General features: G+C 37.5%; 1 protein-coding gene across 2 annotated transcripts in view; it reads left to right on the forward strand.

Moving 5' to 3' along the window:
* The window catches only part of Prkg1 (protein kinase cGMP-dependent 1), a 973,708-nt gene that overhangs the window by 696,858 nt on the left and 257,496 nt on the right, over nucleotides 1–19,354 (forward strand). The window lies entirely within an intron of this gene.

Below are 19,354 nucleotides of genomic sequence, written 5' to 3' on the forward strand. Positions count from 1 at the left end.
ACATATTTTGTGCCTTAAAAAAACATATGTCAGTGGAAGGAAAAAAATATTTAGTGCACCCTAGAGCAGCTGCTTCAAACGTAATTCTACCCTGAGACACTGGGACCTGAATAGCCAGCAAGGGAGCTCAATGACATCCCCTGGAAACTAGCTCAAAGAATGTATATAGATACCCTGGGTCCAAGCACAGCCTTCCAACTCCACAAGCAGAACCCTGGGAGAAGGACAGGTGTGGCACACAAGCCCTGGAAGGTGGCAGTTGGGAGAAAAGAAACAGAACACACCAGAGGGAGGTGAGGGAACAAGAGGTTCCCTTTCTAAAGGGAATAGTAAATAGATGACCTTTGTTGTTGTGAAGAGAAGGCATTATAAGATAGTGTCATGGCCAGAGCTGGGTGCTACCACCTGGGGCTCTGTCTCCATGTCCCTGGAGCAAGATATCCTGCATTTCACCTGTACAGCCTGTCATCAGCCCTTCCTACTTCTGATATCTGCAGGCAATTTCTGATACCTTCTGCTGGTCCCATCCTTATAGAGCCCGCCCCCCTCCAGGTGACCTCAACCTTTCCCTAATGTTCTCAAAGCAGCCAGCCCCACCCAAGAACAAACTGCAACTGCCCTCAGGGAATAGGATGCCTATGTGCTTACAAAACTGTTGCCTTTTGCACTCCTCAGTAGACTGCACGGTTTCATTAAATAGACATGGCTATTCCACTTGTTTTTTTTTTTTTTTTTAAAGTACCTTCATAGAGAAAATGTTGCTGTTAGATATTTTAAACCAGGTAGCAGGAAAATCCAGATGTGGCAGGATAGATCACATCAAGCTATCATAGGACTGTGAAGTGATAGTTTAATATTTTTACCACTTTTGCATGAATTCATTATCTGAGATTCCACTGTGTTGTGGAAGCAAACTGTGTGTTCACTTGAATTTTAAATGCTAATGCTTCAAAAAAGCAACACTATGCCAAAACCTGCCAGTTTCTATGTAGAACTTTGCCAATATGTTAATCTGTTTCTAACAAAAACGTATCTGATTTTAAAATATCACTAACTATGGAAAGTTATAGGGAAATATATTCAATTTAAATGGTAGAAAATATACATATATATGTGTAATTTTTGTGTGTATCTCTATATTTGTAGACACACACTTACACAGCACATCTATATAGTGATACATTTCTTTTCCTAAAGAACATGTTACAAGTTCTAGCCTCTGTCATGTACCATCTGTTTGTCACTGAGAATAATTATGCAGTTTCTTTTAGCTTTAGTTTCCTCACTCTAAAATTAGAGTAATATAGTGAAATTTATATTTCTTTGGAGAGGGCTGTGGGAAATCAGATAATTAAATAATTAATTTGAGTTCCTACAGTGTACTATACACATCTTAGGTTCTGGAAGTGGGACAGGCTCAGCATTAGTTCAGAAAAACCAGGCCTGTAAGTACAATTTCCCAAAAGTGATATTTGCAATAATCATCATCATTTTCCTTTTCCATTTCAAAACTTCTTATTCTGTAGGAAACAGATTGATGCCCTTTTCCATTAAACCCAACTCTGCCTTCCAACTTATAAGAAAGAATGCTTTTTCTCTATCCGTGTGTGTGTGTGTGTGTGTGTGTGTGTGTGTGTGTGTCTGTCTGTCTGTCTGTCTGTCTGTCTCCCTCTTTTTCTTCCTCTGACTGTCTCTGTGTCATTTTATCATAATGATTTTTGGAAAAAAATATTATGTTTCAAGACCATTTAAATATATTTACTTTAAAAGGAGTTTTAAAAACATTTAATAACATTTGAAATGATAATTCAGAAAAAAACCCAGTAGTATTGTGCAAGGCTGTCTTCATGATTGTGGCAGCAGCATTCTCTTGGTTTTTGTAAGAATAAGGTTACGTGGAGTAGCGAGGTTCATTGTGACCTTGCTTGAATATCTAGTATAAGTTTATTAATAGGAAAACACAGAGGCCCTCTCATCTCTTCATTTCAGTGTACCAGAGTACTGGAGAATAGATTCAAGCCTCAGTACCAATACACAACATACACACATACACACATTTAAAAATGACACTTTCTCCATCTCTTTTCACCAGAGACCTAATTACTAAGCGAATTGCCCTGAAATGAATGGAATATACCTCTCCCGAATGTGAGCCTACTCATTTGCATGGATAAATATACTTGTATTATAAATGCATGCACACAGAATTTCAGTTCCATAAAGTGCAAAATCTTCAAGAGAACCATTGTAGATGCTCAAACTTGTATGTGATAAGTACAGGCAATAATTTTGTTTATGTCGAGTTGAGCTTCAGAGGAAGCTGTTTAATTCACTTGCAAGTATTTGGTCAGCCAGCACTTGCTGTCAGTTTCGAAAATCTAATTGTTTGGTTTAGTACCTTGCATAGTTCTCAATTCTTCTTTTGGTACATGTGGGTTTTACATGTGTTTATTTTAATTGCTATGCACAGGGACACAGGCAATCATTTTTTTTTTTTTTTTACGTTCATCTCATTCGGTATGGCTATTACATTGTATAGCAGAACCACACTCATACCCTTTCGTTAACTGCCTTAGTTTCTCAGTGCAAGTACCTAACCTTGCTTCCTTGAAAGCCTATACCCTACCACTAGAGCTTTCTTTGTACCCCTATCTGGCAAGCTGGAAGTGTTCAGTACTGAATGCTTCTAACAGCAACCTTTGCTCAGAGACCCATAGGAGCTCATGTATCCCCAGCTCCTTTACCCCAGGGTAGGATAACTTCTAGGCATGTGTTCTACATGGGCTCCTGCTGTCCCCTAGCAAAATCAAGCTCCAGTTCCCACAACAGAAATTTGCTTGCTATTGAAAATTCTCTTGGCTGATTTCTTTTCTAGACCAAGAGTTCTTGAATTGAGTTCACAAATTACTCACACTCAAATCCTCGCCTCAGGTCTGCAACTGGGAAAAGCCACATAAAATAGGACTGTGACACAATGTCCTGTTTTGTCCCTTGTGAATTGAGATTCATTCTTCAGATTATCTTCCTTTTCAAAGTTATTGGCATATCAAGATTATTAAAATAATCCAACAGTTTTATGAGCTAGGTCAAATATTACCTAAACAATTTTAAACAATCTTAAAGGATTTTTAAGGAGCTTTTTCTTTTTTTTTTTTTTTTGCTTTTTTGGTTATGATTTGCACACTTTTCACAAAATACATGGTGTTCTCTAAAGAATGTTTACTGCTCTCTTTATCTCCACAAACACATACTGTTTATTGTGATGTGAGAATTTATGTCTGACTCTATATTTCATAGCTTAAATCAATTTAGTTTTCAGAAGCATAGTTTCTAAATGAAATACGCATTTTGTTTGAAAACAAACTACAAAATCCACTTCTTTATTGAGCTAGCACTCAATCACTGTGATCATTGGTACGTAACCATCAGACATCTTTCCATAATAGCATTTGCAGAGGAAATGTAGAGAAGACTGAACCAATTTTAAAGAGATTGCACAAGGAAGATTTTGCTCCTGGACGATTTTTGCCAGGCTTGTTAAGAGATGCTTTTCCTTAATGGCATCTGTTAAACTCTTAGCAAGTAGCATTTTCCTAAAAGAGATCCTTTTCTCTTAATCTCCAAACCTATCAGGAGATTAGAATCAAATTGGAATTACTTTATTACATGAGTGTTTTTACAATTAGGCCAAATTAACTCACATAATAGATGATAGGATGGATTTTCAGAAGGCATTCACCTTTTTATGGTTAAGAGACCAGTTAACATTTCAAAATAAAAAGTGTGTATTGATAAATTTCCCTAGAGAACATGTATATTTTACCTTCTTGGAAAAGCACATAATTACATTCACATAATTTTATTCTTTATTTACCATGTTTTCAAGTATATATTATACATTTTTAATCTTCCTGATTAATGTATACATACATATGTATATGTATATATATACATAAAAGTATAAAGGAAGTAACAATAAAACAAAGAACAAAACAAAGATAAAAAATTCAAAAAGCATTTAAAAATTAAACACTGTACCCATATGTGTATATATGTAAAATATGTTTATACAAGAATAAACAAACATATACTTACATACAGTTGTATTCAGTACCACTTACCAGTAAAGTATGGGTGTACAAACTATATTTTGCAATCCTTCTCACAGGTCTTACATGCTATGCAGAACAGCAAGTTGTTTGCTTTAATGTGTCAAGAAATATTTTCTTAATATGTAATTGGAAATCTACAACAAATAGAAAACATCAGCCTAGAAAGGGAGTCAGGAGAAATACTCAGAGAAATTACTTGTGCCCATCACATATCTCTCACAAAACTTCTCAGTAATTTTTCTTGGTGATCAAAAGCAAAGGGCTTTGTCCTATTCCATTGGCTAGGTAGTCACCCGTTAGGCAGTGGGATATGATTACAACACATTCTTCTGTCCAGTTTCTAAGAAAGGGTTTATTCCTGTCACGAGTCATTTTCTTTCTTTCACATACTGACTGATTGCATTTGCCTACTAGTGAATTCCAAATGAGCTTCTGTCCAAGTGCCTTTTTTTGCACAGAAAAAATAAGTTATAGCACATGTGCACACGTGCATACAAAGACACACACACACACACACACACACACACACACACACTGACTGCAACTCAGTGCCAAACAAAATGCTTGCCCATTTATTTAAGAAACAAGCCTCTGCAACAGAATCCGTGTTGTCTACATCACACTGTAGTTGACTATCCTACACACAGGTAGTATTACTGACCTATTTGCCTATTTGTAGCAATTCATTAAGTCAATGGCCTGGGTTCTTTTTTTTTAATCACCAACCAAATACCTCAGCTAACACTGACATGGAACAGGATTGGGGTAGAATGAAATCATGCAGTATCAACATCTGTTTGGGCCATCGTCAACTGTAAATGAGTTTTGGTGACATTTTTCTAGGCTTTATTACAAGACCAGAAACCTGAACTGCCATATGTGTTTAAGCTTTTTATCCTTTGACTGGTTTTGTTTAGTTTATACTCATCTACATAACCCTGAGAGTGGTGCTAAGATAAATTGGGATGAAATTGAGGCTGACTGGAGAACTTCCCTCTGGAGTGAATAAGACATTGCTGGCCTCAAGTATCCTACTGTCTCCTGAGAAGCAAACAAACACATACCATGATTCATGTCCATTTGTGAGAAGTTGTAGATAGAAGTATAAAGACTAGTAAGAGCCTAAGAATGAGAGAAATGTCTACAGAAAAGAAAAACTACTGTGAGTCACTTTCTCAAAGGATTTTCTTTACTCAAGGTCCATGTGTTTACATCCTTTCCAGCACAAACAACCCACTGAGCTGTTGGAGCTCAGCATTCTAGGCTTTAAATGTGTCTCCTTTGAGAGGAACAAAACTGGTGTAGAGAGAAACAATATATTGCTTTCTACTGCAGAGACGGACTTTTCCACAGTGAACCGTTCTTTCTTTATGCTTACTTGACAGTAAGTCCCTGAAGGCAGCTGTGTATGTCAGTAAAGTTGAATTCCACCTGTGAGTATCTGGATTCTGATATTAGGTACAGACACTCAGTAAGCATAATCTCATGCATGCCATCTGAATTTCACAAAGGGACACAGGTGAACAAGGAATTGTAGCCTAAAGTATACTAAAGACCCCTCCTCCCTAGGCTGTGACATGCATATTATCAGTCAGTAAAATTTACATGGAAGAAACAGTTAATGACAAGGAGTAACTGACACCTCTTTAGTCCCAGTCTTCCCATTCATTTTATAGGGAAGTTGTATTGTGAAAGCTCCATCTTTCATATGGAGAACTTGCTTCAGGAAGCCAATATCAGAAGATTCCTCATTTGTACAACAAGTAATATTGACTGTTCGTGATTTTTAAAGTTTGGTTAGCTTAACTTGTACAAAGGGGTTTCATTATCCTATGTTCAGCTTGCATGCAATAGAGTTGCATCAAATTCATCTCAGCTATGTTACCCTTCTTAACCACCCTCTCTAATTCCCCCTGCTTTATAACATGTTCTGATATGTTCTGTTTTATTATATATAATATAGGTTATATATGCCATGTATTGCATGTAATATGTAGTATATTATATATTCTATATTAGTTATGTATTATATAATATAATGCACTTATATAGCATATAATTATATATTATATAGTATATAACAATTTATAATGTAATATATATTATATAACAAATATATAATAGATAAAATTTAATTGTATAATACTCATCTTCTAATCAGCCTTTCTATTTCTCTTCCTTATATCTACTTGTAGATTCCCATGGAAATAATTTTTTAAAGTTAGGATTATAATAATTGATCATAAAGTTCTGGGAGCTGCCCTAATGGTCTTCTGGACACTGTACTGTGTGCATGTGTTTATGTGTACGTTATATATCTACAATATATTTTCTTTTTTTATTGTAATTAGTAAAAGGGTTACATGATATTTGCCAGATAGAAGGTGCATTAATTCACATACATACAATATATATTCTTATGAAGCTGGTGTTCTCAACAGATAATCATAACATGTAATGATTAATTTCCTGTGTCAACTTGGCTGAACTAAGAAGCATTCACGTGGCTGGTAGAATATTTAAAATTATTCCCTGGTGAAGGAAGAACAATTCTTTCTCTCATTCTAATAATGTATACACTGCTTCTTTTGAGAATCTTAGCTAATAAAGGTCAACCACATTTTCTGTAGAATAATATAAATTCAATGCACAAATATATGACTTCTCTGGAGAATTAGCATGATCATGAATCACTCAGACTAAAAGAAGACAGTTTTACTTGTAGAAAGAAGGAAGGAAGAAAGGAAGGAAGGAAAAAGGAAGGAAGGAAAAAAGGAAAGGGAAGGGAGGGAGGGAATGAAGGAGAAAGAAATGTGCAGGGCCACATCTATACTACTAAACTAGCATCTTAGCCAAATAATCATTTACTGGAGTAACATCCTTACTTATTTCTGAGTTATTTAGTGTTTTTTCTTAAGAAATAGTTGTCTTCTCTGAAAGAAAATTGAAAGTATCTTTCTACAGACAAATCTGTGTGTCAACAGAGAAGCGGATGAGCTAATAAAAGTACCCTGGAAAGAGCCTGTTGTGTTTATGTAAGATTTTACTCACAAGTGTGACTGTCTCCAGGTCTGTAGTGTCCTTGTTATTAGATCATTTAACCTTCCAGGTGGTAAAGTGCCTTAAGATTGTTAGAGGAAATAACAGAGGTAAGGAATTAAGTTTTCCACTTATTAAGAAACTCTGAAGATGAAAAATCCATTTGAAAAGAGAAAGAGGTTTTCTTTGAAATTGAATTTTCTGAAACTCAAGTGCTCTTTACTTCTCAACAAAGAAGACAGCTTTTTGCTACTTTCAAATACCATTCAAGTAAATAATAAGGATGAGGGTGCCATGCAGAAAACAGGATGGTGGCAATGATAGTTTTGTTTGGATGAGTCAAAGATTAATAATAACAGTAATTCAGGTTTAGCGAGACAAATTCACATACACTTTCACAGAGATTATTTCTCAGCCCTAAACCCTCCAAAATGCAGTGACTTAAAGCAATATGGTTTATTATGTACCATTATTTCCTGGAGGACAGTGATCTTCTTTGGAAAATATCTATTCAAGTCATTTATACCTTTTCAAAATCAACATGATTATTTGCTGTTGAGTTGTAGGATATTCATATATATTCATATATATATGCATATATAGGTCAATATCTCTTTAACATATAAATGATTCCCAGGAGTAAGACAGAGGAGAAAATGAAGAACTATTTTTCAATAACATTATTTCCTATTATTTAAGATGAATAAAATGTAGAAGTTTGCTATACAATATCATCAAAACTACAGTTAATGGTATAATGAACTTTAAAATATATTAAGAACATATGTCTTAAGTGGTTTTAATATAAATAAGCAATAAAATGTTTAAAAATCAAGAGAGCAAATATTTTAGTGATATTTATTTATTTTGGTGGAAGATAAATTGTTCTGGATAACTAAATGAAATAAAGAAGACTTTCAAAGATGTTAATCCTGTCCTTTGTCTCTAGTTAATTAACAAAATAATTGACTTAAACATAAGTAAAAGAAATAATTTGCCAAAGGATAAAAGGTAGTATCTTCATATTTGAAGTTTCAAAATCTTGTTGGAGAGGAAAACAATCATATGAAGAATTATTATTTCATATATTTTTTATTGTAATTAATACAAGGGTTACATGATATTTGCCAGATAGAAGGTGCATTAATTCACATACATTGATACCCTTGCACTTATCTTGGTCCCCATTTCCCTCCCCCCCACCCCCACCCCTCATCTTCTTTTCCCCCCTTCCCTATCCAATTTCAAATAACCAAATACAAACATATCCCATATATCAGGTAACAAAGTGAGATACTGTAACAATATGAGATAATCAAGGGACAGCAAAAGAGATGAGAGATAACATAGTAGCTTAAGAACAACAATCATTCATTATATGGCTTATGTTTCTATATCCTAGAGATCCTTTCAATTAGCTTCATACTATATGGCCTTATGTATCAACATTTTGCTCTATTGCAAATCTCTGCTAGTAGAGCCCAAGGTTTCTACTGATTATGACAAATGAGGGAAACAATTGAGCCTAAGTTCCTTTGAGTCTGGCTTACTTCACTTAATATGATTTTTTCTAAGTCTTTCCATTTCCTAACAAATGGGGCGATGTCATTCTTTCTGACAGCAGCATAGAATTCCATTGTGTACAAATACCACAATTTGTTTATCCGCTCATCAACTGAGGGACATCTGGGTTGGTTCCATATCTTTGTTATGGTGAATAATGCTGCAATGAACATTGTTGTGCTAGTGGATTTAGTATGCCCTTGTTTCTGGATGGTTGAGTAAATGCCAAGTAGTGGAATTGCTGGGTCATAGGGGGGCTCTATGTTTAGCCTTTTGAGGCACTGCCATACTGCTTTCCATAGTGGTTGAACGAGTTTGCACTCCCACCAACAGTGTAGTAGTGATCCCTCCTGGCCACATCCCCTCCACCATCTGTTGTCATTCGTTTTCCTGATCCTGGCAATTCTAACTGGAGTGAGGTGGAATCTTAGCGTTGTTTTGATTTGCATTTCTTTTATGACCAGAGATGTTGAGCATTTCCTCATGTGTCTATAGGCCATTTTTGTTTCTTGTTCAGAGAAGACTCTCTTTAAGTCTTTGGCCCATTTTTTAATGGGATGGTTGTTACTTTGGAGATTAGTTTGGGAGTGATTCAATATTTTGAGCTGTTGATATATTTTAGATATGAGGCCTTTGTCCGTTGTTTGGTTGGTGAAGATCTTCTCCCACTCTGTAGGCTTCCTAATTACTTTACTAGCTATGTCCTTTGCCATACAAAAGCTCTGCAGTTTAATGCAGTCCCACTTATCCAGCCTTTCTCTGATTTGTTGTGATTCTTGGTCCTTATTAATAAAGTTTCTACCTGTGCCAAGGAGGCCTATTCCTTCCTGTAGAGTTTTCAGTGTGTCAGCTTTTACCTCCAGGTCTTTGATCCATTTGGAGTTAATTCTAGTGCAAGGTGACAAAGAAGGATCCAACTTTAGTTTTCTGCTATGCTTAACCAGTTCTGCCAGCACAACTTGTTGAAGAGGCTGTCTTTCTTCCATTCTATTTTTTTGGCTCCCTTGTCAAAGATTAGGTGGCCATAGGTCTGTGGTTTAGTATCTGGGTCCTCAGTTCTATTCCATTGGTCTTCAGGCCTGTTCCTGTGCCAGTACCAAGTTGTTCTGAGAATTATAGCTCTGTAATAGAGTCTAAAGTTTGGAATTGAAATTCCTCCAGCGCTGTTCTTTCTGCTAAGAAGTTTTTTTTTGCTATACGGGGTCTTTTATTATTCCATATGAAATTTTGAATTGCCTCTTCTATTTCTTTAAAGAATGACGTTGGGATATTGATGGGTATTGCGTGAATTTGTAGATAGCCCTTGGTAAGATTGTCATTTTCACAATGTTGATTCTTCCAATCCAGGAGCATGGGAGGTTTTTGCATTTCCTTAGTTCTGCTTTAATTTCCTTTTTTAGGGTTTTAAAGTTTTCATCAAAAAGGTCCTTTACATTCTTAGTTAAGCTAATTCCTAGGTACTTTATTTTCTTTGAGGCTATTGTGAAAGGAGTTTCTTTCCTGATTATTGCCTCGTTCCTCTCACTGTTGGCGTAAAGGAAGGCAGTTGATTTTTGAGGGTTGATTTTATAGCCTGCTACTCTTCCAAAGTTTTGAATCAGCTCAAGGAGCTTGGGAGTAGAGTCTGTAGGATTCTTTAAATACAGAATCATGTCATCTGCAAAGAGGGATAGTTTTATTTCCTCTTTCCCTACTTGGATCCCCTTTATGCTTGCTTCTTGCCTTATTGCACTGGCTAGGAATTCTAGTACTATGTTAAAGAGTAGTGGAGAGAGTGGGCATCCTTGTCTCGTTCCTGATTTTAGAGGGAATGGCTTTAGATTTTCACCATTAAGTGTAATACTAGCAGTGGGTTTCTCATACACAGCCTTTATTACATTGAGGAATGTTCCATGGATTCCTAGTTTCTCCAGAGCTTTTAACATAAAGGGGTGTTGGATCTTGTCAAATGCCTTTTCCGTGTCTATTGAGACAATCATGTGGTTTTTGTCCTTGCTCCTGTTGATGTGTTGAATTATATTAATTGATTTGCGTATGTTGAACCAGCTTTGCCTCCCTGTGATGAATCCAGTTTGATCATAGTGTATAATTTTTTTGAAGAGTTGTTGTAGACGGTTGGCCAGTATTTTGTTGAGAAGTTTTGCATCAATGTTCATCAAAGAAATAGGTCTATAGTTCTATTTCTTTGATGAATCTCTGTCTGGTTTGGGGATGAAGGTTATACTGGCTTCATAGAATGAGTTTGGTAAAGAACCTTCATTTTCAATTTCGTTAAAGAGCTTGAGGAGTATTGGTGTGAACTCTGCTTTGAAGACCTTATAGAATTCAGCTGTGAATCCATCTGGCCCTGGGCTTTTCTTAGGTGGAAGTTCTCTAATTGCCATTTCTATTTCAGAGCTTGAAATAGGCCTGTTGAGTTGGCTTAGTTCTTCTTGGTTCAGTGTGGGTATGTTAATATTGGCTAGGAATTCATCCATTTCATCTAGATTCTCAAATTTGTTGGCGTAAAAGTTTGAGAAGTATTCCCTCATGATATTCTGGATCTTGGTAATTTCTGTCGTGATATTACCATTTTCATCTGCGATTTTGTTTATTTCGATATGCTCTCTTTTTTTGGTAAAATTTGCTAAGGGCTTGTCAATTTTGTTAATTCTTTCAAAGAACCAACTCCTTGTTTTGTTGATTCTTTCTATAGTTTTTTTGGATTCCAAATCATTTAATTCTGCTTTGATTTTAATTATTTGCTTTCTTCTACTGGGATTAGGGTTGGTTTTTTTGTTCTTTTTCCAGGAGCTTAAGGTGAGACATTAACTTGTTGGTTTGCAATTTTTCCAACTTGTTGTTGTAGGCACTCAGCGCTATAAATTTTCCTGAGTACTGCCTTTGCTGTGTCCCAAAGGAGTTGGTATTTTGTGTGCTCCTTACTGTTAAATTTCATAAACTGTTGGATTTCTGTTCTGATCTCTTCGATGAGCCATTGGTGATTCAACAATGTGTTGTTCAGTCTCCATGAGTTACAGGGTTTTCGTTGGTGGAGATGTGTGTTCAGTTCCAGTTTGATGCCTTTGTGGTCTGAGAGTGTGCATGGAATAATTTCAGTGTTTCTGAATCTGTCCAGGTTTGTTTTATGGCCTAAGATTTGATCTATTTTGGAAAATGTTCCATGTGTTGCTGAGAAAAACGTATAATGTGTTGTTGCTGGGTGGAATATTCTGCAGATGTCTGTTAGATCTAGTTGGTCCATATAGTTGTTCAGTTCTAAGGTTTCTCTATTGAGGTTTTGCCTTGTTGATCTGTCCATAGGTGAGAGTGGTGTGTTAAAGTCACCGACAATCACTGTATTTCGATCTATGTATGGTTTCAGTGTAAATAAAGTTTGCTTGATGAAGCTCGGAGCTCCGGGATTGGGTGTGTAAATATTTAGGATCGTTATGTCTTCCTGGAGGAAAGATCCCTTTAGTAGTATGTAGCAACCTTCTTTGTCTTTTCTTACTAATTTTAGTTTGAAGTCTATTTTATCTGATATGAGGATCTCAATTCCAGCCTGTTTATGGGGGCCGTTAGCTTGATAGAGTTTATTCCAACCTCTCACTTTCAAAAGATGATTGTTTTTTTGGGTAAGATGTGTCTCTTGAAGACAGCAGAACGATGGCTCTTGCTTTTTGATCCAACTAGACAGCCTATGCCGTTTAATTGGAGAGTTAAGTCCATTGATATTGAGAGTTAGGATTGAGAGATATTTATTGGTTCCTACCATTTTTAAAAGCTTTTATTAGGGTCTGTGTCTTGACAGTTCTTGTGGTCCTTAGATGGTATGCTGTTTAGGTGTCATTTCTTTCCCTATATTGCATTTATTTTGGTTTTCTATGTATAGAACATCTTTGAGAATTCTCTGTAGTGTTGGTTTTGTTGCGACATATTGTTGCAGCTTTTCCCTGGAATGGAATGTTTTTATTGTTCCCTCAGTTATGAATGAGAGCTTAGCTGGGTACAGTATTTTGGTTGATAGTTATTTGACTTAAGGGCATGACATATATGCTTGCAGTCACTTCTTGCTTGCATGGTCTCTGCTGAGAAATCTGGGGTTATTCTGATTGGTTTTCCTTTATAGGTTACTGATCCCTTTTCCTTGGCTGCCTTTAGGATCCTTTGTTTGTTTTCTATTGATCCAGTTCCGATTACGATGTGGTGGTGGGTTGTTCTTTTCTGGTCAGGTCTGTTTGGGGTTCTAAAAGCTTCTTGTATCTGGAGGGGCCTGCCCTTCTGGATATTTGGGACATTCTCTGAGATGATTCCCTGAAGTATATTTCCAGTACCATTGACCTCTTTCTCCACGCCCTCCTCAATACCAATTAGCCTTAAATTAGGCTTCCTAATTGTATCTTGGACCTCCTGAAGCGCTCTCTCATTTTTCCTAGATTTGGATTGACTCATTTTCTGTTCTTTCTCTATACTAACTAAATTATCTTCAGCCCCAGAAATTCTCTCCTCTGCATTGTCTAATATGCTATCAAAGCTATCTACTTTATTTTTCATCTCCCTTGCTTCTAATTGCTCATTTTTGATGCCTTGCATCTCTTCTTTTAGATCATGTATGGATTTCTTTAGCTCCTTGATTTCCATTTGAGTGCTTAGCTCAGTAGCTTTATTTTCTTTGAACATTTGCTGGAGTTCGGTCACCTTTTTATTTGTGGATTCTATGAATTCATCCATCTTTCTTTGAAAAACCTTTATTTTGGCCTCCTTTATGGCTTATTCTTTTTCACTTATCACCTTGTTTATGATTCCTCTTGTTCAGCTATGGCTTCCTCCCTTATCTCTTTCTTTATATTTTCACATTTTTCATTAATGATGATTATCAATTGCATTTGTATAGCACTTGGAAGACTCTCCTCTAGGTTTGCCAGTGACTGTTCCATTGTCTGTTTACATTGGGTGGGGGATGTTGTTTCTTGATTTGACATTTTTCTTGAGTTTCTTGTTCTGCCCATTTGAAAATGGGAGCAAGATTAATACTAAACACGATTATAGTTTTTCAGATATAACCAACCTAGACCTCTGTAGCTAGCAGACACTGGATGTTCACAAGTTTTGTTTGGTGTTATCACTCTTTCTTTTTGTGCAGTTACAGACCAGTCTAATACATCCACCGATAAGCGATTTATACCCAAAACAATAAGCCTCTCAATCCAATCTCTATTGTCTTTAAGTCTCTCTTAGCCTAGAGAATAATTAAACACCTAGATATACAGTGTTGCTCAACAGCCATCAAGTGTAGATCTGTGTAGTATAAGGGTTGAAAGACGAACAGAGGTCCAGAGATAGAAAAATAGAATGAGAGAGGTCAGGGGAGGTACAAGAGGATTAACGTAGGATTGTAAGAATATTGTAGTACTCAAGAAAAGGTATAGTGTAAGGATAACTCACCTAAGTTGGTAAGTACGTAGCGTATTTGAGTACAAAGTTTAGAAAGTATTAGAATAAAACTTATGTGTTGCTGCATGACTAGCTCTTAGCCCAACCAGTGGCCTCACAGTGGACCATGGGATAGATCTGCGAGCTTCCATCTGAGGCGCGGTTGGCAGACGTTTTCCTGTGCTGCTTCCAGGGGCGGCCCCAAGCCAAGGGTCTGGGGATTGAGAGTTTCAGAGGCTCTCAGCAGGACCAGCAGGAGACCCCTCTGTTCCCAGGGGCGGGGCCCTGCTGATGTGTGGGCTCCAAGGGCGGGGCCACGCCTTTTTGATTCTCAGAAGGGGAGCTTGGCTGCTGGTTGGCCGTCAGATCCCTGTTGTGTTTCCACTGCTTTGTCAGAGTCTGTGACTGTGGGGGGCCCCTTGGTGCTGTCTTGCTCAGGATTCCCAGCTGGAGGATGCCCCGCTCAAGAATTGAGGGGGGGCAGATGCTGGCTCCTATTTTCCCACCCTACCTGCTGTTGTAAGGCAGGGTCCCAGCGCCCTCCACTCTCCAGATCCAGTGGCCTGGGAGAGGAGCCTGGTGGGCGGGTGGGAGCTGGGACAGCTCCGCCTCCCCTGGTGGGGTGCTGAGTCTTAGGGTCTGCCCGCTTGTCAGTCTCCAGTCAGAGGGCTGGGGTTGAGCCCGTTGGGCGGGTGGGAGTTGGGACAGCCCCGCCTCCCTTGGTGGGGTGCTGGGACTTATGGGTAGCCCGCCTGTCAATCTCCAGTCAATGGCCTGAGGGAGGGGGCTGTTGAGGGAAGGGAGAGGATTCTAAATTCCTTGCCCCCCTGCTCCCGCCAGTCTTTCTCGGGCGGGGTGTTGGGGTCTGAGTTAAGTTCTATTGCTTGGCACCCGCTCTGCTTTCCCGATGTGTTTGGGGATGCGCTGTATTACTCACGCCTCTGCGTCCCTCTGCGGGTGCTCCACGGTGGTGGGGAGTCTTTCACTCCCCTCGGGTCTCCGCCGCCGCCTGTGTTCTGCGTCTGGGTTCCGCTGCTTGCTGTTCTGGTTCTGCGTCTGGGTTCAGCTGCTTCCGCCGTTCGCTGGCCCGGTTCTGTGCTGGTTTCTGCAGCCGTTGGGCTCCCAGCCTGGCGCCCTCCACTTTTCGCGGCTTGGTCCGGTGCCAGCTGCTGCTTATCGCGGCTTTCCGCGGCTTTGGGCGAGAGGTGGGGGAGGGGGTCCTCGCGTTCCAAATTCTTTGAGAATGTTGGATGTGAGCTTTATCTGGATTTCTTTTCCAGTTTGAGTCCTTCTCCGTTGCTTTTTGTGTTTGTTGTTGTGGATTTCTTAAGGTAGTTGGCTCGTGGGACTCCCTGGTTCTCTTTGTGAGAGAGAGCTAGGCAGCGTCCCTGTTGTCTGGGCGCCATCTTCCTTCTCCCTCAACTTTGAGTTTTATGTTATCTTTATTTCTGGAGTAGAGTTATTATTTATTCAGGGGTAACTTTGTTTGAATCTCTATTTGACACACAAAGATATTATTAAAAGGAACCTTTGCATTGAATATTCTGTCATAGTCCTCATATTTTCTTAAAGTGCTTCCCTGAAGACAGTCTCAAATGATTTTGAGACATGAAGCATTTTTAAAGGTAAAGTGTGGAACATCTATCATTTTCTGTTTATACAGCTGAAAGAAATAATAGAGTATAATAATAGACTAGGCAAAAGTTGACATTTGGAAAAATGGACCAAGTAAATTAGGTATGCTTGTCATACTGTCTTTATTGCATCTACTCAATTCTGCTAGTGCCTCATGAAAAGAGTCATTGATAATACAATGTATACAATAGTATACAAATGTATACTATTTGATTTATAAACATAGACAGTGGGCCAGTGTACAGTACATTGAACTAAGAGGAAGCAATTAAATAAACTGACACAATACAATAATTGCTATGACAGAAAAAGACACAGGACATATCAGGAGTACTAATGTAGGGTATTTAGACTCTCTTTTGCAGAGAAAATTCTGATTGAACTTAACATAAGAATGGGAAGCAAACCACAGAACTATACATGCTGAAAGATATTCCATGCTATGGATAGAGTCGGCTATGGAGTGGCTCATGCTGTAACACTAGCTTTTCAGGAGCTTAAGATTTGAAAAATCACCGCTGTAGAACAGCCTGGGCACACAAATCTGAAAGATTTTTATCGCTGATTAATCAGCAAAAATTTAGAAGTGAAGTGTTAGCTCAAGTGGTAGAGTGTCAACCTTGAATGAAAAAGCCATGCAAGAGAATATGGCCCTGAATTCATGCCCCAGCACCAGACTATTATCCCCCACTTTGCTTGAAATTGCCTAGTAGTTGACCTGAGGCTCCAGGGTGCCAAGCAAAGGCTGCCTCCTTCTTTGTGAATAAAATCTGTAGACCAGTGGGCAGCAGGCTTCCTTTATGACTTTCAAGGAGAGCTTGCAGACTTTACTCCACAGCTTTTAAGCATAATATGCCTTCCTTACTCTACGAAACTGAGAAAAGAACTAAACCATGAAGTGAAAAGGAGGGTTGGTACTCAAAGTCAAATATAATTTGATTTTTTTGAGTGATGGCACAGATATGTCCATCACTTTTGAACATAGTCTGTAAGCCATATCTGTCCCATTAGAAATTTAAAATTTCTAAAAAGTTTTAAACAGTAATAATACTGAGAAATGCATATGGCATGTGTGTACATTCATATATACTGTGTGTGTGTGTGTGTGTGTGTGTGTGTGTGTGTGTATGTGTGTGGCTTTGTGGCTACTGAAGGCTATTGAGTATATGCCATGAACCTCGAGAATTGTTTACAGCTAATACTTCTCTTGTGGGCACTGTAATCCTAAGTAGTACCTGATACCATCAAAATATTTTCCTTAGGTTTTTAAAATCAGATAACTTTATCTTGACTTATGTGCACAAATAACTGTAACCTCAATTAATGGCTTCTGATGTAGTTGATAAAATTCAACTAATGTATTTTATGAGTACAGTTTCAAACTATGAACGTCTTTAATTGTTTATTTCTTGATGTTTAGGCTCCTTAAAGATTGATCATTCTTAGAAAAGCAAATTAATTACATGACAGACCTTATCTAGTGTTTGAAGATTGGAAAACTAAGGATTCTAAACGTGGCTCCAGAAGTGTTCTCTGAATAATTCATAAAAGGAGAAGCACTTTTATTTTGTCTTATGTTATTTTGCTAAATGGTTTTCATATGAGTCCAGATTAACTCACTTATTATTGGTCACTTTCTATAGTGATTCACTTTTAAAAAGTCCTTTTTTATAATAAATGGTGCTTAATATTTTGAAGCATTTAAAAATTAATTTAAAATTGTAATTATTTCTTAGATGTCATCCTGGTTTCTAATGTTTTTCTTTTCATTTATTATGCCATGTGGTCAAGCTCATACCTTTTTCTTAAGGACAATACCTCTTACGGCAAAGAAGCACTCTATATTGTTTGACACAGCCACACTAAAATTGAAATAAAACTTGTCACAAAAGACATAATAGAACCTTCTAAAAATGGAATCCAATTATAAAAATTCACTTGTAGTTTGTATTTTCCACAAATGCCCACTGGAATAGAAACACTCTAATTAATCTAATATCTCAGCTGAAATAGAACTCATTAAAGAACAAGAGCTAGATTTTTTTCTACCTGTATAACTCAGGGAAACAGCTTTCTTTATCTTCCTTGTCGGTAATATTCTTCTTCCAGCTGCTGAAATAGACTGCCTTCTGGAAATGAAAACCCACATGGCTCAGACCATAGCAGTAAATCTGGGGAACAGATGGTCCTGGGTGAATTGTTACACTTTTACAAAATACCTTGGGATTTGTATCAGCAACCTTTACTCTAAGTAATGGGAATTAGAGTGACAGATTAACGCTCAAACTTTTGTGCTTATATAGAAATGGTAATTTAAAGGCTTCTTTCATTTTGTTACTCTATTCAAGCCAGAATTATGCAATTGACAAGTCAAACATCAGATGTGCAAATGTATATGCACTCATTTATAGCTTTCTCTCCATTCAAGTTCTGTGATACCATTTTATTGAGGTTTGAATTCCACATCCCAGTTAGATATTCCTGGTCTCCTGAAGACTTCTTTTAGTAAATATATGTGATAAGATTGACATTTTTAAAAACTTGAAAGTCAGGTGATTTCACCTATCATTTATTGGTATGTGCATTCAACTCATTTAATATGGTCACTGGCTTCTCTATGGAGAAAAAGAAAAGAATAGAAAGAGCTGAACGGAATTCATTGTCTTAGTACTGAGTGTCTAGCCCTTTGCTCTACCCTGACTTATCTTGTCCTAGGGATTGTTCTCAAACCAAAACTCTTAAGACCAAAGGAATCTGAAATAGAGGGTTTGTTGGTACAATTACAGATACAAGTCAGAAGTAAAAAGAAGGATCCGGTTCTGGGCCAAGTTGTTGCAATTAGCAGCAGCAGGGGTTGACGTGATCTGAAAAGTGTCCTTTGGATTGGATCTAAAAGTATATTTGGTAATTCTGGGGAAGAAAAACACCATAGCTTAGGGCTGCCAATGGGAAGGGTGGGATAATTCATACTTCCACTCTCCCATCTCTCCATCCTCCTGTGCAGACCTTCATGATTCACTTCCAATTGTAATTAAACTGGAACAGCTCAGATTTTTCCTGTCATCACTAACATGTAATATTCACACACCCATGCTTCCTACAACATATGCTTCTATGTATGTTATTTGTAACTTTCTGAAAATAGACTAGAGCAAAGCAGATATAGTTTTTTTTTATCGTGGTAGTGTTTTAATTCTGTCAGAGAAGAGATGAAAAACAAGTAGTATTTCAATGATCTGCCTAAGGCCACAGTAAGGAGTAAAAGATTTCTTAATAAGATTGGAGATGCACTTCGGGGAATAGTAGGTATGTCAACTAACATATTTAATGCTCCACATTAGATCCCAATGTGAGGGACAAAATAGCATACAAAGAGAACATAAAGCAGGTGGGGAAAAATAAATACAGCAGGAAATTTTTTTCCAAGTTGTGTGAATGCTTGCAATTTTGAATGTATTCATAAAATTGTGCTTTAAAGAATGAATTAATCTTAGTATTGTGGTTTTTATCTCAGCTACTTGCAAAGTGGAGATGAGATCATGGTTTGAGAAGGAAGGGAAAATGAATAGAATTAATTGCATAGACTACAA

Source organism: Megascapheus bottae, chromosome 15 (genome assembly GCF_031878675.1).
Source record: "Megascapheus bottae isolate mThoBot1 chromosome 15, mThoBot2.hap1, whole genome shotgun sequence".
Lineage (NCBI taxonomy): Eukaryota > Metazoa > Chordata > Mammalia > Rodentia > Geomyidae > Megascapheus > Megascapheus bottae.